Here is an 18,205-nt window from a genome sequence, read left to right on the forward strand (position 1 = left end):
GTTGTACCCTAGTCTAATACCTTTAGACTACTAAAGAATTCATACACTAGATGCTTATATCCATTCAGTCTAATTCCTACTATGGTTCTCCAATTGAGATTATCCAACCATTTAAAAAGTGAATATTCCAATCCCAATTTATGCAATATAAACCAGTAATGCATCCTAGAAACATGCCTTTGTTTTCCATTCTCGTGAACTCTCTCTTTTGCTTTGAATCTCTGAAAATCGCGCCATTTGGCCCATTTAGATCTTCCCTTGGAGGATATTGAGATAGAAAGTTATGACTTGCTATCTTTTTGGTCCAAGGCATGATGTTTAATTTGTAAATTGGTAGGATTTGGAATGAGTTTGGATTGATTTGGTAAGGATTTGAATGAAAGAGTTTGGAATGCAGAGAAGTTTTAGTTGAGACGTTCTCTTGAAAATGAACGGTTATGTTTATAGAAATCATAGGGAATGGTTGTGCAGTCATTGGGTAGGATCATTCTTAGAACTTTAAAGACTAGGGTTAGGGCAACTCGACTTTAAAGGGTCATTTGCGAAAGCGGAACAGTTGTGCCTAGGTTTTTAAACCTAGAAAAATGGCGGTTACTAGGAACAAACGTTCCAAGGAGATGAACGTTCATTTGATTGGAACGATCATGAAGAACAATTGTTCCAAGTGGAACAGATTATAATTTTTTTACTGTTATGCACTTTGATCAAAATATCCTTGAATAAGAATATCTTAGACATTTTAATCACTAAAGGGAATTTTATATATGAAAAAACTGTATCAAATTTATAGCAACCACAATATTGTATCAACTTGACTTTTCTTCAATCAATTCAAGCACTCAATCATACATGCATGATTTCACCAAAGTATGTCTCACATATACTAAGTTGCAAAAATTCTTATATTATTTCAAGTTAAGAAAAAGTTGTTGATCCATTAAATTGAATACATGAAGAATACGGTTTATGAGGTAGAGATTTGAAAGAAAAGTATTAGGTTTCACAAAGGAAAATAAAGTTTTAGATATTTACAAATGATAATAAATAAATAAAACATATAGACAACAATTTAATTATTTTTTCTTTTACATGTTTTAGAAATTTCACTTAAAGATAATAATATAATACAATACAATTATAATTTGATAATTACATAATAACTAAGTGTTATTAACATCAATTAACCTCAAAAATTAGAAATGACATTAAAACACCACCCCTACCTAACTGTCATAGCCAAGCCCCTCACATCCTCACCAACCACCTCGTATCACACCACATCCATACCACTCCACATTATCTCAATGCTATTAGATTTTGAGGAGAGAGTATTTAGGGAAAAATGGATTTCACTATATTGCCAAAATTACAATCGATTACTGTACAACAACCTTTTATACAAACTCAACTACAGTAACTAACTCAAGTAACAGTCCTAACTAACTTCAACTAACTATAGTTAAATTAATCTTTAAACTAACTTTAGTTAACTAAAACAGTTAACTATGTTTGACTATTCAATGCTGAGCTGGAAACTATTGAAGCAACTGAAGTATGCTTGAGCTGGAGTGCTTGCTGGAGTGAACTTGTTGAAGCTTTAATACTCCCCCTCAAGTTGGTGAGTGATAAAGGTTAAACACTCCCAACTTGGACAGAAATGATGATGCAAATGACTGCCAAGGGCTTTGGTGAGAATGTCTGCTCTCTGCTCATTGCTGGCAACATACCTAGTAGTAATGATGCCAGCTTGAATCTTCTCTCGCACAAGATGATAGTCAATGTCAATGTGTTTGGTGCGCTCATGGAGCATGGGATTAGAGGCAATATGCAATGCAAATTGACTATCACAGAACATGGGAACATGAGAAGAAGGAGAATAGCCCAATTCTGAAAGTAACTGCACTATCCACACAATTTCACAAATGGTAGAGGCCATTGCCCTGTATTCAGCCTCTGAAGACCTTGAAATAGTGACCTATTTCTTAGATTTCCAAGATAAGAGAGAATGTCCCAAAAAAAACATAAAAGCTAGTAACAGATCTTCTGGTAAGCAAGCAAGAGGCCCAATCCGAATCACAATAGGCAATAAGATTCAAAGAGCCATCAGATGGAAAAAATAAACCTAAACAAGGAACAGATTTTATATACTTTACAATCTTCAAAGCTGCTTGCATATGAGATTGTTTAGGAGCATGCATAAACTAACTTAGTAAGTTGACAGAATAGCTCAAATCTGGTATAGTCATGCATAGGTAAAGAAGCTTTCTTATAAGCTGCTGGTAAACAGAAGCATTTGCCAATAAAGGGTCCCTAGTAAGGCCAAACTATTTATCATAATCTAAGGAAGTGAACTTCATATGTTGGTCAAGAGGTATAATGGAAGGTCTAGCACTTGACAACCTTGTTTTAGAAATCAATTCCAAGGCATATTTGCACTTGGAAAGAGTGATACCTTTGTTGGACCTTGCAATTTCCAGACCAAGAAAGTACTTGAGTAAACCCAAGTATTTGAGCTTGAAATTTGCTTGAAGTAATTGTTTGGTAGCATCAATGAAGGCTAGACTACTGCCAGTGATGACTATGCCATCAACATACACTAATACCATCATAATGTGAGTTCTATGCTTCTTAGTGAACAATGAATAGTCTGATTTGGATTGAGTAAAACCACCTTGAATTAAGGTAGAAGTAAGTTTGAAATTCTAGGCCCTATAAGCCTGTTTCAAACCATATAATGATTTGTGGAGTCTGCATACAACATTGTTGCTTGCTGGTTTACTAAAACCTTAAGGCAAAGACATATATTTCTTCAGTTAAATCACCTTGCAAAAAAGCATTGTTAATATCAAGATGATATAAAGGCCAATCATGAATAGAAGCTATGGAAAAGATGATTCTTATTGTCACCATTTTAACCACAGGGGAAAATGTTTCCTTATAATCAATACATGCTTGTTGTGTGTAGCCCTTAGCTACCAGTTTGGCTTTGTACCTTTCTAAAGTACCATCAACATTGAATTTCAGCTTATACACCCATTTGCATCCGATTGGATTCTTGCTAGAAGGCAAAGGAACCAATGACCAAGTGTGATTGTCCTCTAATGCCTTTATCTCCTTTGACATAGCTTCAACCCATTTTGGATCTTTGGAAGCTTGGGAAAAGCTGGTAGGTTCAATTAAAGTGGATAATTTGCTAAGACAGGCTTGATATTTGGGTAACAAATGAGAATAGGCGACACAATCCAAGGTGGGATACTGGACACAACGAGTTTGTGAGGTAGAAGGTATAGTGGGACAGTGAAAATCAGTAGTCCAGATAGGTGGTCTTGTATGTCTATTTGATCTTCTTAAGGGAGCAGAAATAGGTTGCATTAAGCCTATAGATTCAAGAGAGGAATTTGGACTTAATGGTCATGGTCAGCAGAAGAATGTGGTATAAACTGTGATGGATTAGGACTCACAACTGATTCTGTACTGGAATGCATATCAAAAGAATTTTCATCCAAGAATGAATCTAAAGGAAAAATGGACATATTTGGGACTGACCACTTAAAAGGAAAAATGTTTTCGTAAAATATAACATCCCTAGTGACTTCGATAGCATGAGTTTGTAGATTATAAAGTAGGTACCCTTTTTTATCCAAAGAATAACCTACAAAAACACAGGGAATAGACCTAAGAGAAAATTTGTCTTTTGGTGTAAAAATAGTAGAATAAGCTATGCAACCAAAAACCCTCAAATGAATTAAGGATGAGGGCTTATCTCTCAAATGGTGAAATACCCTTTAAGACAAAAGATGGTATTCTATTTATCAAATATACTGTAGTATGCACACAGTATCCCCAAAGTGAATCTGGCAAATGAGATTGAAATTTTAAGGCTCTAGCCACCTGCAAAATATGTCTATGCTTCCTTTCCACAACCCCATTTTGTTGTGGAGAGTAAGCACATGAACTTTGGTGTTGAATGCCTAAGTCTAACAACAACTCTTTACAATTTTTATTGTAAAATTCCAGACCATTATTAGATCTGATGAATTTTGGTGTAATGGAAAATTGATTTTTAATCATGATGAAAAAATGCTTGAGTATTTGAAACATATCAAATTTGAATTGCATCAAATATAGCCATGTTACTCTACTATAATCATCCACAATTGTAAGAAAGAACCTAGCATTACCATAGGTAGGTACTTTATAAGAACCCCAAACATCTGGGTGCAAAAGATCAAAGGGATGTTGTGAAATGATATGACTTAAAGAAAATGGTATTCTAGTTTGTTTTGCTGATGGACAAACTGAACAATGTGAATTAACATCAATTGGCAAAGCTTTATTAATTTGTCTAAGAATAGGATTTGGTACATGACCTAGTCTTTGATGCCAAATATGAAAATCAGATAGTAAACTAGAAGATACAGATCTTGAGCTGGAATCTGAAACCTTATTCACTACTGCATTACAAACTATGCTTGAAGAAAGAATTTTTGCAAGTGCATGAATATTAAGATTGTGTGACAAGTGTTGTGTAAGAGGAACATGAAAGTACAAGCCTTGGAATTTTTTACCAATCCCTTTCAACTTGCCACTCCAGAGGTCCTGGATTAAGCAAAAATCAGGGTAAAATGTGACTACACAATTATGTGATGAAGTGAATTTTGAAATAGAAAACAGATTATATTTAAAATTAGGCAAATGTAAAACATGATCAAGAGTAATTTTGTCATCCAATTATACAAAACCAGTGTACCTAATCCTTATTTTGGTGCCAGTAGGTAGGCCAACAAAGACATTTGGGCTGGATTCCATATCAATATCAGAGATTAGGCTAGATAATCTACTGGTCATATGGATAGTTGCCCCTGAATCTATTATCCATCTATCATTTTCATGTAAGTAGGATAGGAGTGAAGTTGTGTTACTTGCTATATTGGATGAAGTTGACATATTTTCTTTGCCAAGGAGTTGGAAAAGTTGAGAATACTACTCAGCTGAAAGAATGGTTCCAAGAGAACCTTTGGATAAATCTGTAGGATTGTTAGAGGCAGGAATAGAAGCTGCTTGAGCAGTAGGTTGCACATATTGCACCTAATTTGTTGATGATCTGTTCTTAGAGCCAATCATTTTTCCTTTATAATCAGCAGGGTAGCCATGGATTTTGTAACAAGTATCACATTTATGTCCTGGCAAGTGACATAAGTCACATTCTATGTAAGGCTTCTTGCCCTTATATTTTGGGTTGTGATTTTGCCCCTTTTGAGTGTTCTAGGCCTATAGGGCAGTAGTCACATCTATGCCAATATTATTTGTTCCTACCAAAATCCTTTGGCTTTCATCTTGGTTAACAACTGAGTATGCTTGCTTTATTGATGGTAATGGCAACATCAATAATATCTGACTTCTTACCATAGAGTAAGTGTCATTGAGCCCCATCAAGAATTGCAACAATTTTTGTTGATTCAAATTATTTAGATAAGCTTTGGCAGCTATACTATCTAGAGGTGGTAGGCTGACCAATGAACTTAATTCATCCCATAAGGATTTCAACTTATTATATAGATTGCAACTGACATATGTCCTTGTGTCAAGTTAACTATTTCCCTCTATATTCCATAAATTCTAGTTCCACTAATTTTGTGGTATTGCTCTTGGAGATCCTACCACACCTGATGTGCACTAGTGGAATAAACTATTCCATTGAAAATCTCTTTTGATACTGTATTGAAAATCCAGGCTAAAACTAATGAATTACATCTCTCCCACTGTGTAACTAGGGTTATATCTGTTGGTTTCTTGCATGTACCATCAACAAATCCCAATTATTTTTGGCTCTAAGTGATACTTTCATAGCCCTACTCTAGATACTATAATTTTCAGGTCCTGTGAGCTGCTCTATTACTAATGTTGAACTTGGAGTATCCGATGAGTGGATATACAATGGAGAGTTTGAATCTATAAGATTCATTGTCATTTCACTGCTAGGGTTCATCATTTGCTATAATTTCTTCTAAAATAGTGCAAAAGAAATAGATCTTATGGCAAAGCTCGTAAAGTAAGTTCAGATAAACTTGTTGAACTGACCTAGATCAAGTAAAATGAAGTGATTGAATATTTAACAGATTGAGCTAGCAGATCGAACTGACCAGTAGAAGAGTTGAGCTAGCTGATTATTAGTGAAGCAAGCTCATTAAATCAAGCTAGAATCTTCAAATTAGGCTGACAAAGATCATCAAATTTTGAACAGATTTTGAGCTCTATCAAGCACATAAGTGGAATCAAACACTCTCCAAAAAGAATTTGACAAATCTCCTACTGTAGATTCAAGAAATAATCCCGTAGCTCTGATACTATATTAGATTTTGAGGAGAGAGGATTTAGGGAAAAATGGATTTCATTATACTGCCAAAATTACAATAGATTACTGTACAACAACCTTTTATACAAACTCAACTGTAGTAACTAACTCAAGTAACAATCCTAATTAACTTCAGCTAACTATAGTTAAACTAATCTTTAAACTAACTTTAGTTAACTAAAACAGTTAGCTATGTTTGACTATTCAATGTTGAGCTGGAAGCTGTTGAAGCTACGGAAGTATGCTTGAGCTGGAGTGCTTGTTGGAGTGAAGTTGCTGAAGCTTCAATAAATAGGTATACCCCCACGCCATCGATCCCCCACAACTGTGCCACTCTAGAGACCTTAGCACTCACACAAACATCGGCCCTTTGCATCCCCACCCATCATGAATAGACTGACAATTACCCCATCCTTTAAGTGTAACTATTCATGCCTTGAAGAGGAGAATTTGTGGTATTTTTGAGCTCGCTTTTTGACATTGTGGGTTGATTTTGGTTTGTCTATTGTGTTAATTTCTGAAGTGTAGTTTTGGTATGATGTTGTTGTTGTTTGGGGTTGTGCTAGCCGTCTGTAGTGGTGCACAAGGTGCGTGGGCGATGCAATATGTAAGAGAGGGTGTGAGCATAGGTTTTCGTTAAAATATTTCATTTACTTAATTTCATAATTTTAGCTTATAATTTACAGAATAAGCAAAGGTTTATATTATAAAAACACAAAACTGTACTAAATGACAAGTATGCCCTTATCTTACACCCCTAACGGTTTATTACATTGCCACACCTGAGATGTGGCATAATAACCAACCTCCTATGTGGGATGTCTCATTGAGGTTTGGCATATAAAAATTCCTTCAGTTTTGCGATACTAACGTCGTCATTCTTTGATGTTTCTGTCAATTAAATGTAGTAGTGGTGGAAGGGGTTAAATATATATTTTGAGCAAACAATTGGCCATTTATTTAAAATGTATTTTCTATTACATGTAAGTTACAAAACCTTTAAGGTGACTGTTAACTTCGAAGCATTTTTGCGCCCTTGAGTACCAGTAAATTAAGTATGTTACCTAATGTTAGTTTTTTAGTTTTACTTCCTAATTTTACTGAAATACCAGAGTGGAATATGTTTTTATCCCATTAGACTCAAAGCAAAATTCTATTCACTAATGTCAATTGTCCGTTTTACTTTCTAATTGGCTCCCGTAAAACATAGACGTTGTTATCCCGTTAGATTATAGATAATCCACTCAAAACATTGCACTTAGTTGTCCCTTTTAACCAATCTTCATCTTTATAAATTCATTTCATTACTCTAAATCAGCTCATTAAGATTTTCTCTACCGTCTTTTCATTTTATTAGAATATTTAGTACCTGAATTTCAAAACAAGTCTGAGTTGCAAACATCTTATTGACAAATATATAATTGGTGAAGTCAATGCATATCTTTTTCATAAATCTCATGCAAATACTATAATTCTCATCACAAAGAAACATGAAGCTCTTCCCACTACTTCTCTTCTTCTTCTCCCGCTTTCTCCACATTTTGTTCAGCTGGAAATGTAACCTTCTCTTCACCAGGAAATGTGACCTTCGATAAACGCTCTTTGATTATTAATGGACAACGAAAGCTTCTCATTTCTGCTTCTATTCATTACCCTCGGAGCGTCCCTGCGGTTACTCTCTTTCTCTTTCTTTCCTTTTGTAAAGTACAGAGTTTCTAATGGTATGCTACAAACTCATAAAGCTCGAATTATTGTTTATTATCATGTAAAAATTAACTTATATGAACTCAAAATATATTTTGGTTGTTTCTCTTCTTCCCTCTTTCTGGTTTGCTAGGAACACTTGTTAGAATTATTTATAATTCTTATAAAGTGGTCCATGTGAATTAAATATAATATAAGGTTTAATAATAATTAATTTAATTGAAGGGCATATTGGTCTTTAACCTTTGATGGAAAGATTACATCAGTTAATAAAATAACTGATATTTGCAGTTAATTAAATAACTGCAATATAAAAGGTGGGTCCTCTCTCTATTCCTAATGTATGCTAAAAATTTTCTCTGTCCATCGAGAGAGTTTGCGATTACAGAAGGGAAGAAAGTGAGAGAAACGCTGCCTATTTTGATTCAATCAAGATTCAAGTTTTGATTTTCAAACTATGGAATCAGGTATGTATTTCTTTTATATATATGTGAAAATTCATCAAGTTTCAAGATCCTATAATTTTATATTTGTGCAACTTAGGGCATAGAAACATGAATTGATTATGATTAGTTGCTTTTGATGAGTTTGCTTTTAAGTTTACAAGCGGTATCAGAGCAATTTCAGGTTTAGAGACTGATGAATTTTCCATAAGTTATTTTTGGGTTCTTATGGGATGTAGAAATTAATTGGTTTTGGAAATTGTGAAATAGGAATGGTTTGGGTAAAATGGTTAAGAAAGCAGTTTTGGTTTAGAAATAACAAATTGGAAGGCTATGGTAGATTGTTTTTTTTTTTTTTTTTCTTTCTTATTCTGAAATGCAAATTTTCAGAATCCAGAAGCTTTTTTCAATAAAAAAATTCTAGAAATTCGGAATATGAAGTTTACCTAATTTTCCAGAAATTCGGGTCAATAATTGACCCATAAAATTTTGATCCAACCCAATGATTAAAGCCTTATTAAGTGAGCCCAATTTTCTAATCCATTAAGAATAACCCATAAAGAAGCCCAACCCATAACTCATAAAGAATCCCAACCCTTTTTGGTCAAACAGGTCAACCCAAATAGGTTAAAATAGGCTGACCCGAATAAAAAAAGTGGGTCAAACCAACCCGGTTAGGGTTCGAAAATGTGAACTGGGCTAGTCAACGAGTTAAACTGGTTCAGACCGTTGACTGAACTGGTCAATGATTAAAGTTAACGATCAACCGTTAAAGTTAACAGTCAACCGTCAAAGTTAACGGTGACAATCAAAATTAACAATGAGGGTCGAATCAACCCAATTTTGTCCTTAATGTGCGTTTAGGCACATGAAATGTGTATAAGTTTCTAAAGTATAATTTTCTTTAGAGAAAGATAAGTATGACAAACTTATAGTTATTATTTAAGTTTGATAACTATATTATGTATAATTTGTTAGTCACCAAAGTGGCCAACTTAAAATGGTTATCCCATAGATATCAAACTAAATAAGATTCAATTACTCATGATCATTAGATGCTTTAATGAGATGATATAATGTATTGGACATGAGTAATTTAAAGTTTATATATTATAGGATAGTTAAGGATCGCCCAAAGGTAGATTAGTTAATCCTATAATTATGAACATAATCGTGGTTAATTAATGTACCTGATTAGGTGTGTTTAGTATATCCAAAGATAACAAACATGTCTAACTAAAGTACATTTAATTTCCAATTAATAAAACTTATAAAAGATTGCATCAATTAAGTTTAATTATCGTATATTGTTATTTCTCCCAAAGGAGATTTTCAATATATATTTATGTTTTAATAATAATAAATTTTAATATCTGAATCTAAAATTATGTATAAGGTATAAAACTCAAAGCATTAATGTGTAAGCATAATTTTTGTTTTTGCAGCATCTGCTCTTCACGCCTCATCTATTATTAAGTTTAATGGGTTCAATTATAATGAATGGAGTGAACAAGTCGAGTACTACTTGGGTGTTCAAAATCTCAACCTTGCACTCATGACAGAGAAACCAGTTGATCTCACTAAGAACAGCACTGATGAAGAAAGGTCTTTCCACAAGGAATGGGAGAGATCGAATAGATTGAGCCTGAATATTTACGGATGACAATGGTGAGCGAAATCAAGACCTCACTTCCTACCATAGAATATGCTAGGGAATTTATGAGATTAGCCAAAGAGACTTCTTAGTTTGAGGTCGCTGACAAGTCCCGCACGGGGGCATTAATGAGTAGGCTGACCACCATGAAATATGATGGTTCTCATAGCATGTATGAACATGTGATTGAGATGTCAAAAATAACAGCAAGAATTAGAAACATGGGAATGTCTGTGGACGAAAGTTTCCTTGTTCATTTTGTCATTAACTCTTTACCTCCTCAGTTTAGTCCATTTCAAATTAATTATAACACAATTAAAGATAAATGGAATATGACTGAGCTTCAAACTAAGTTAGTTCAAGAGGAGGAAAGATTGAAGAAACAAGGAGTTCATTTTGTTAATCTTGTGGGCTTGTTTAGAGTTAAGAACAAATCCAACAAGAAGTATGGAAAGGGCAAAAGGCCACTGAAGATTAACGAGTCTTTTGCCCAAGTCCATAAGAAGGATAAGACTAAAGAAAAGTGTCATTTCTATAAGAAAGTTGGACACTATATGAGGGACTGCCTGAAACGTAAGGCATGGTTCGAAAAGAAAGGTAAGCCTAGTGCTTTTGTATGTTTCGAATCATATTTATCGGAAGTTCCTTATAATACTTGGTGGATTGATTCTGGATGTACCACTCATATCTCTAATACTTTGCAAGGATTCCTTATGACCCAGATCATAAACGACAATGAAAGATTTGTGTACATGGGGAATCAAGTCAAAGCACGAGTTGAAGCCATTGGAACCTATAGTTTAATTTTAAATACTGGACATCATTTAGATTTGTTTAATACTCTTTATGTACCGGAGTTATCCCATAATTTAATATCTTTATCTAAACTTGATTTAGAAGGATATTCTTTTAAGTTCGGGAATGGATGTTTCAGTTTATTTAAATATAATTGTTTAATTGCTTCTGGTGTGCTTTGTGATGGATTGCACAAATTACATCTTGATAATTTGTTTGCTGAGACATTATTGACCCTGCATCATAGTATAGGAACAAAACGTGCTTTTGTGGATAAGAAATCTGCTTATTTATGGCATAATCGTTTAGGCCATATATCAAGAGAAAGGATGCAAAGATTAGTAAATGATGAAGTTTTACTTGCTTTGGACTTTATTGATCTTGGCATTTGTATAGATTGTATCAAAGGAAAACAAACCACATCCACAATTAAGAAAGTAGCCACAACAAGCACATAACTCCTTGAATTAATACACACCGATATATGTGGTCCTTTTGATTTACCTTCTTTTAGTGGAGAAAGATATTTCATCACTTTTATAGATGATCTTTCACGTTATGGATATATCTATTTATTGCATGAAAAATCTCAACCTGTTAATATCCTAGAGGTATTCATTAATGAAGTTGAGAGGCAATTAGATAAAAAGGAGAAAGTAGTACGATCAGATAGAGGTGGTGAATATTATGGTAAATACAATGAATCTGGACAATGTCCAGGTCCATTTGCTAAATTCCTGGAAAATCGAGGCATATGTGCCCAATACACAATGTCGGGAACACTACAATAGAATGGCGTTGCAGAAAGGCGTAACCGAACGTTAATGGATATGGTTAGGAGTATGATAAGTCATTCCTCATTACCCTCATCATTGTGGATATATGTATTAAAGACTGCTGTATATTTATTAAATAGGGTTCCTAGTAAGGCAGTTCCAAAGACTCCTTTTGAACTGTGGATAGGAAGGAAACCTAGTTTGAAGCACCTGCATGTTTGGGGTTGCCCAGCAGAAGTCAAGATTTATAATCCACATGAAAAGAAACTGGACTCAAGAACGACCAGTGGCTTTTTCATTGGTTATCCAGAAAAATCTAAATGGTATCGTTTTTATTGTCCTAGCCATAGTACGAGAATAGTTGAGATTGGAAATGCAAGGTTTATTGAGAATGGTGAAACAAGTGGGAGTGTTGAACCACGTAAAGTGGATATTCAAGAAGTCAGGGCACAGGTCCCTGTGCCTATGACTTCTACTGAGGTTGTGGTTCCTATAGTTGTTAGATGTTCTGATAACAATCAAGAACAACAAATAATTGAGCAAATACTACCTAATAATTTAGTAATCAACGAACCTGTGGTTGGTGAGCCACATGAAGTAGTAAATGAACCACAAGAAATGGCATTAAAAAGATCTCAAAGACAAAGGAGATCTGCCATTTCTAATGATTATATGGTTTATCTACAAGAGTCTGAAATTGACTTAGGAATGGAAGCAGATCTAGTTTCGTTTTCACAAGCCCTTAAAAGTGATAATTTTATAAAATGGTTAGACGCCATGAAAGAAGAGTTAAAATCAATGGAATACAATGAAGTCTGGGATCTAGTAGTATTGCCTGAAGGTTGTAGAACAGTCGGGTGTAAATGGGTCTTTAAGACCAAGCACGACTCTAATGGCAATATCAAACGGTACAAGGCCATACTTGTTGCCAAAGGTTTTACTCAAAAAGACGGTGTTGATTACAACGAGACTTTTTTACCAGTTTCCTCAAAGGACTCGTTTAGAATTATTATGGCAATGATAGCTCATTATGATCTAGAGCTTCATCAAATGGATGTGAAAACTGCCTTTCTGAATTCGGATTTTGAAGAAGAAGTGTACATGGAACAACCTGATGGTTTTCTAATTGAAAGGAAGGAACACATGGTGTGTAAATTAAAGAAATCTATATACAGATTAAAAAAAGCTTCCAGACAGTGGTACCTCAAGTTCAATGATACCATTACTACTTTCGGATTTAAGGAAAACATTGTTGATCAGTGTATATATCTGAAGGTCAGTGGGAGCGCATTTGTAATTCTAGTTTTGTATGTTGATGACATTTTGCTTGCTACTAATGATCTTGGCATGATGTATGAAACCAAGAAGTTTCTCTCTAAGAACTTTGAGATGAAGGATATGGGCGAGGCATCTTATGTGATTGGAATTGAAATTATCCGTGATAGATCACAAGGATTGTTGGGATTGTCTCAAAAAGCTTATATCAACAAAGTTCTGGAGAGATACAAAATAGATAAGTCTTCTGCGAGTCTAGTTCCAATTCAGAAAGGTGATAAGTTAAACCTTAAGCATTGCTCACAAATTGAATTGGAACGTAAGCATATTCCTTATGCATTAGTTGTCGGCAGTTTAATGTATGCTCAGACATGTACTAGACCAGACAATAGTTTTGCGGTCGGTTTGCTAGGTAGATATCAAAGTAATCCTGGAATGGATCATTGGCAAGCTGCAAAGAAAGTGTTAAGATATTTACAAGGGACGAAGGATCATATGCTTACCTATAAGAGATCCGATTATCTTGAGGTATTTGGATATTCAGATTCAGATTTCGTTGGTTGTTAGACACCAGGAAATCCATTTTTGGCTACGTATTTATGTTAGCTGGAGGAGCAGTTTCATGGAAAAGTGCGAAGCAGTCTGTCATTGCTGCTTCCACTATGGAGGCTGAGTTTGTGGCATGCTTTGAGGCCACAATTTAGGGATTATGGCTACAGAATTTTATTTCGGGACTTGGGATTGTTGATAGTATTGCCAAGCCACTGAAAATTTTTATGATAATATCGCAGCAGTCTTCTTTTCTAAAAACGAAAAATATTCAACAGGTGCTAAACATATGGAATTAAAATACTTTACTGTTAAAGAAGAAGTTCAGAAACAAAGAGTGACTATTGAGCATATTGGCACCAATTTTATGATAGCGAATCCGCTGACTAAAGGGTTATCACCTAAGACCTTTAGTGAGCACGTTGAAAGGATGGGTATTATTGCCCGTCATGATTGATTTATAATGTATTGTATATATTCCTTGACATTATGTTGTTAACATTATGTTGTTTTTATGTACATAAAGCTCTTTATGTTTAGTCACTCTGAGCTCTTGATGTATTGTTTCTGATTGATATCAGTTATTCTATTGTATGTTTCTTTATATTATGTTGTTTTGTATACTTGAATGATAAAGATGACAGAATTTGTCCTTGATAAGGGCATTATTGTTGGACCATTAAGAATTATTATAGATTGTTCTGAGTATAGAATTTGTAAAGTGATACATGGAAGGGAATATGTTGAATTAATAACATATGACCGCCATGATCCTTATAGGTTCCTACTTTATAATATTTATATCTTGACCATTTAAGATATGACCTTTAATTAATTATTATTGTGCACACATTATGTTTAATTACTAAGCTATAAAGTTTTATTTTTATGACACATGGACCAAGTGGGAGAATGTTAGAATTATTTATAATTCTTATAAACTGGTCCATGTGAATTAAATATAATATAAGGTTTAGTAATAATTAATTTAATTGAAGGGCATATTGGTCTTTAACCTTTGATGGAAAGATTACATCAGTTAATAAAATAACTGATATTTGCAGTTAATTAAATAACTGCAATATAAAAGGTGGGTTCTCTCTCTATTCCTAATGTACAATAAAAAATTTCTCTATCCATCGAGAGAGTTTGCGATTACAAAAGGGAAGAAAGGGAGAGAAACGCTGCCTATTTTGATTCAATCAAGATTCAAGTTTCTATTTTCAAACTATGGAATCAGGTATGTATTTCTTTTATATATATGTGAAAATTCATCAAGTTTCAAGATCCTATAATTTTATATTTGTGCAACTTAGGGCATAGAAACATGAATTGATTATTGATTCTTTGCTTTTGATGAGTTTGCTTTTAAGTTTACAAGACTATGTAAGATAGAAGAAACTACAGCACAGTACTCATGAGTCATCTTTTTTTATTGTTAAAGTCTTTATTTAGCGGTGTTGTTTTTTTTTTTTTTTTCCTTTTCCAACTTAAACTTGGTGATGATCATATCATGTTTGTTTGTCTGACTAGCTAGCTGATTTTTTAGCTGTTCATGGTTCTTGATTTTATGAAATGTAATTAAATGGAGAATAAATTTGGTATGACGTAGATGTGGGCAGGGTTGATGCAAATGGCAGAGGAAGGAGGAGCAGATGTTATTGAATCATATGTGTTTTGGAATTGTCATAAGCTTTCTCCAGGCAAAGTGAGTTAAATGAATAGAAAATATTAAATATACGATATGCATTCTTTGTATTCAACATAGTTGGTTATATTATTAATTTTTTTTTCTTTTAACTTGGAACTTCAAGTATTATTTCGGGGGACGATTTGACCTAGTCAAGTTTTTGAAGATAGTTCAAGACGCTGGGATGTATATGATTCTACGAATTGGCCAATTTCTTGCTTTTGAGCATAATTTGGGGCACTTGAATTTTATTTCATGTTAGTTAATATGACCTCTTTCAATTCTGTTTGGTTTTTTTGGAATCTGATCAATGTGTTGATCATATCTTATAGAGAGATACCTGTTTGGTTGCACTTGTTGGTTTTGCATGAAAACAAAGAAGAGAAACAGATGAAAGAAAGAGAACTGAGACTGGAAAATGATGCTCTGTTTTTTATTCAAAAAACAGGGATAAACTTATACAAAACACCTACCACTGTTTCACCTAATGGAATTACAAATTTCAAATTTAAACACAATACACCAACTAATACATGTACAAGCATAGGTAAAATTACATTTAACCAAACCTAATACACCTAAACACATCACTGAACCAATCCATAACAATGACCCAAAAACTGCTTCTGCATGAACAGCGAGAGACCAAACAGCGGTAAAATATGCAGTTCAAATTTTTCTGCCAACTTCTTCATTTCCAGTATGGTATCACCATTCAACACTCCTCATTGATATCATTGCTGGAAACACCAAGTCTGAACTAAAGATATTCAAACTTGGCTTTGGATAATGGCTTAGTCAGCAGTGTATCAACTCAACTTCACCATCTTGTTCAGCTTCCCTTACTGTATGGAATTTTATCTTTATATGCTTGGTACGACCATGATGAACTGGGTTTTTGGCCATAGCAACTGTAGACAGATTGTCATAAAAAATCACAGTAGGCTGTCTTTGAGTTTGCTTTAGATCATTCAAAATTTGCCTAAGCCAAATGGCTTGGTTCACGGCAGTAGCAGCATAAATGTATTCTATTTCTACTGTAGACTAAGCTACCATTTCCTGCTTTTTGGACAGCCAACACACAACACCTGAATTCAAGAAAAACACATAGTTAGAAGTACTCTTCATATCACCAATTGATCCAACCCAGTCACTATCTGAATATACCACAAGCTGGAAATTTTCAGACTTCTTAAAGCACACACCAAATCCATGATTACCTTTAATATACCTGAGCACGCTCTTGGCTGCCTTAAAATGGTTTTCACTTGGATTACTCATAAACCTGGAGAGAAGACTTTTGTAAACATTAAATCAGGCCTGGTTGCTGTTAGATACAGCAAACAACCTATTAAGCTTCTATATAGACTCTCATCTACCTTCACATCCCTATCTTCTTTGTTCAGTTTCTGAGTTGCAACCAGCGGTATATTGACTGACTTGCATTTATCCATGCCAAACCGTTTAAGAACCTCCACATCATACTTCCTTTGATTAACAAATATCCCACATGAAGCTTGATTAATTTCCATATCGAGGAAGTAAGACATTTTCCCAAGGTCTATCATCTCAAATTCACAATGCATGGCTTCCTTAAACTCATTCAACTTACTTGGACTGCTTCCGGTAATGAGAAGATCATCTACATATAGTGAAACAAAAATCAATTCACCTTCAACCTCTCTCACATATAATGTGTGCTCATTGGGCCTTCTCAAATAACCCAAGCTACTCAAATAATCATTGATCCTGCTATACTGGGCTCTAGGAGCCTATTTTAGGCCATACAAAGCATTCCTCAAAAGGTATACTTTATTCTCTTGGCCTTTAACCTGGTACCCTTCCAGTTGCTCAATATAAATCTCTTCATTGAGCCATCCATTGAAAAATGTAGACTTGACATCTAGTTAGAAGATTTTCCACCCGAATTGTGCAGCCAAAACAAGTAACAACCTGATTGTATCATGCCTAGCCATGGGTGCAAATGTATCTTGAAAATCAATTCCATATTGTTGAGCAAATCCCTTGACAACCAACCTTACTTTGTGCTTATGAACTGAACCATCAGGATTAAATTTCTTCTTGAAAATCCACTTGACTTAAATCACTCTTCTATCCTTTGGTCTGTCCACAAGCTTCCAGGTCTGATTTTTCTCTATCATTGCTAACTTCTCCTGTATTGCAACTCTCCAAGCTTCAAATTTTGCTGCTTCAGTGAAGCTTGTTAGTTCAAGTGTAGCTATATTACACCTCTCATATACCTCAGCCAATGATTGGGTACCTCGAACCGACAACTCTTCTTCAGTTTCACTTCCATCTTCTTCAACAACTTCATCACCTATAGCTTCAATTAGCCATTGACTTTCTCCTTCATCAACTTTGTTCTCTTCCCAATTCCAAACACCTTTCTCATCAACCTTAATATCTCTAGTGACATGGATCTTCTTGGTTTCTGGACTATACACTCTATATGCCTTAGATTGATTACTATATCCAATAAAAATTCCTATAGTTGCTTTGTCATCCAGCTTCCTCCTCTTGACTGCTGGAACAAGGACATAAAAAATGTTGCCAAAGACCCTTAAATGGTCCACAGCTGGTTTGATTCCATACCAAGCTTCATAAGGGGTTTGGTTGATCAAGGCTTTTGTGGCAAGTCTATTAAGCAAATAGACTGAAGTGTTTATAGCTTCTGCCCAAAAACATTTCGGCAGTTTTTTCTCAGCCAACATGCATCTCGCCAACTCTACAACGGTCCTATTCCTCCTCTCACTTACTCCATTCTGCTGTGGAGTATAGGGACTGTTGTATTGGTGCTTAATTCTTGCCTTTATACAGATTATTTCAAACTCTTTTGATGTATACTCACTCCCATTATCACTCCTCACCATTTTGATACTCAAACCAATTTGATTTTCAACCAACAACCTAAACCTCCCAAAAGCTCTAGCCACTTCATTTTTT

The 18,205-nt window shown here is 34.6% G+C and overlaps 1 pseudogene; it reads left to right on the forward strand.

The window, feature by feature from the left end:
- Window positions 1–1,657: 1,657 nt before the first annotated feature.
- The window catches only part of LOC116127724, a 31,172-nt pseudogene continuing 14,624 nt past the window's right edge, over window positions 1,658–18,205 (forward strand).

This window comes from Pistacia vera, unplaced genomic scaffold, assembly GCF_008641045.1.
Source record: "Pistacia vera cultivar Batoury unplaced genomic scaffold, PisVer_v2 Contig105, whole genome shotgun sequence".
Lineage (NCBI taxonomy): Eukaryota > Viridiplantae > Streptophyta > Magnoliopsida > Sapindales > Anacardiaceae > Pistacia > Pistacia vera.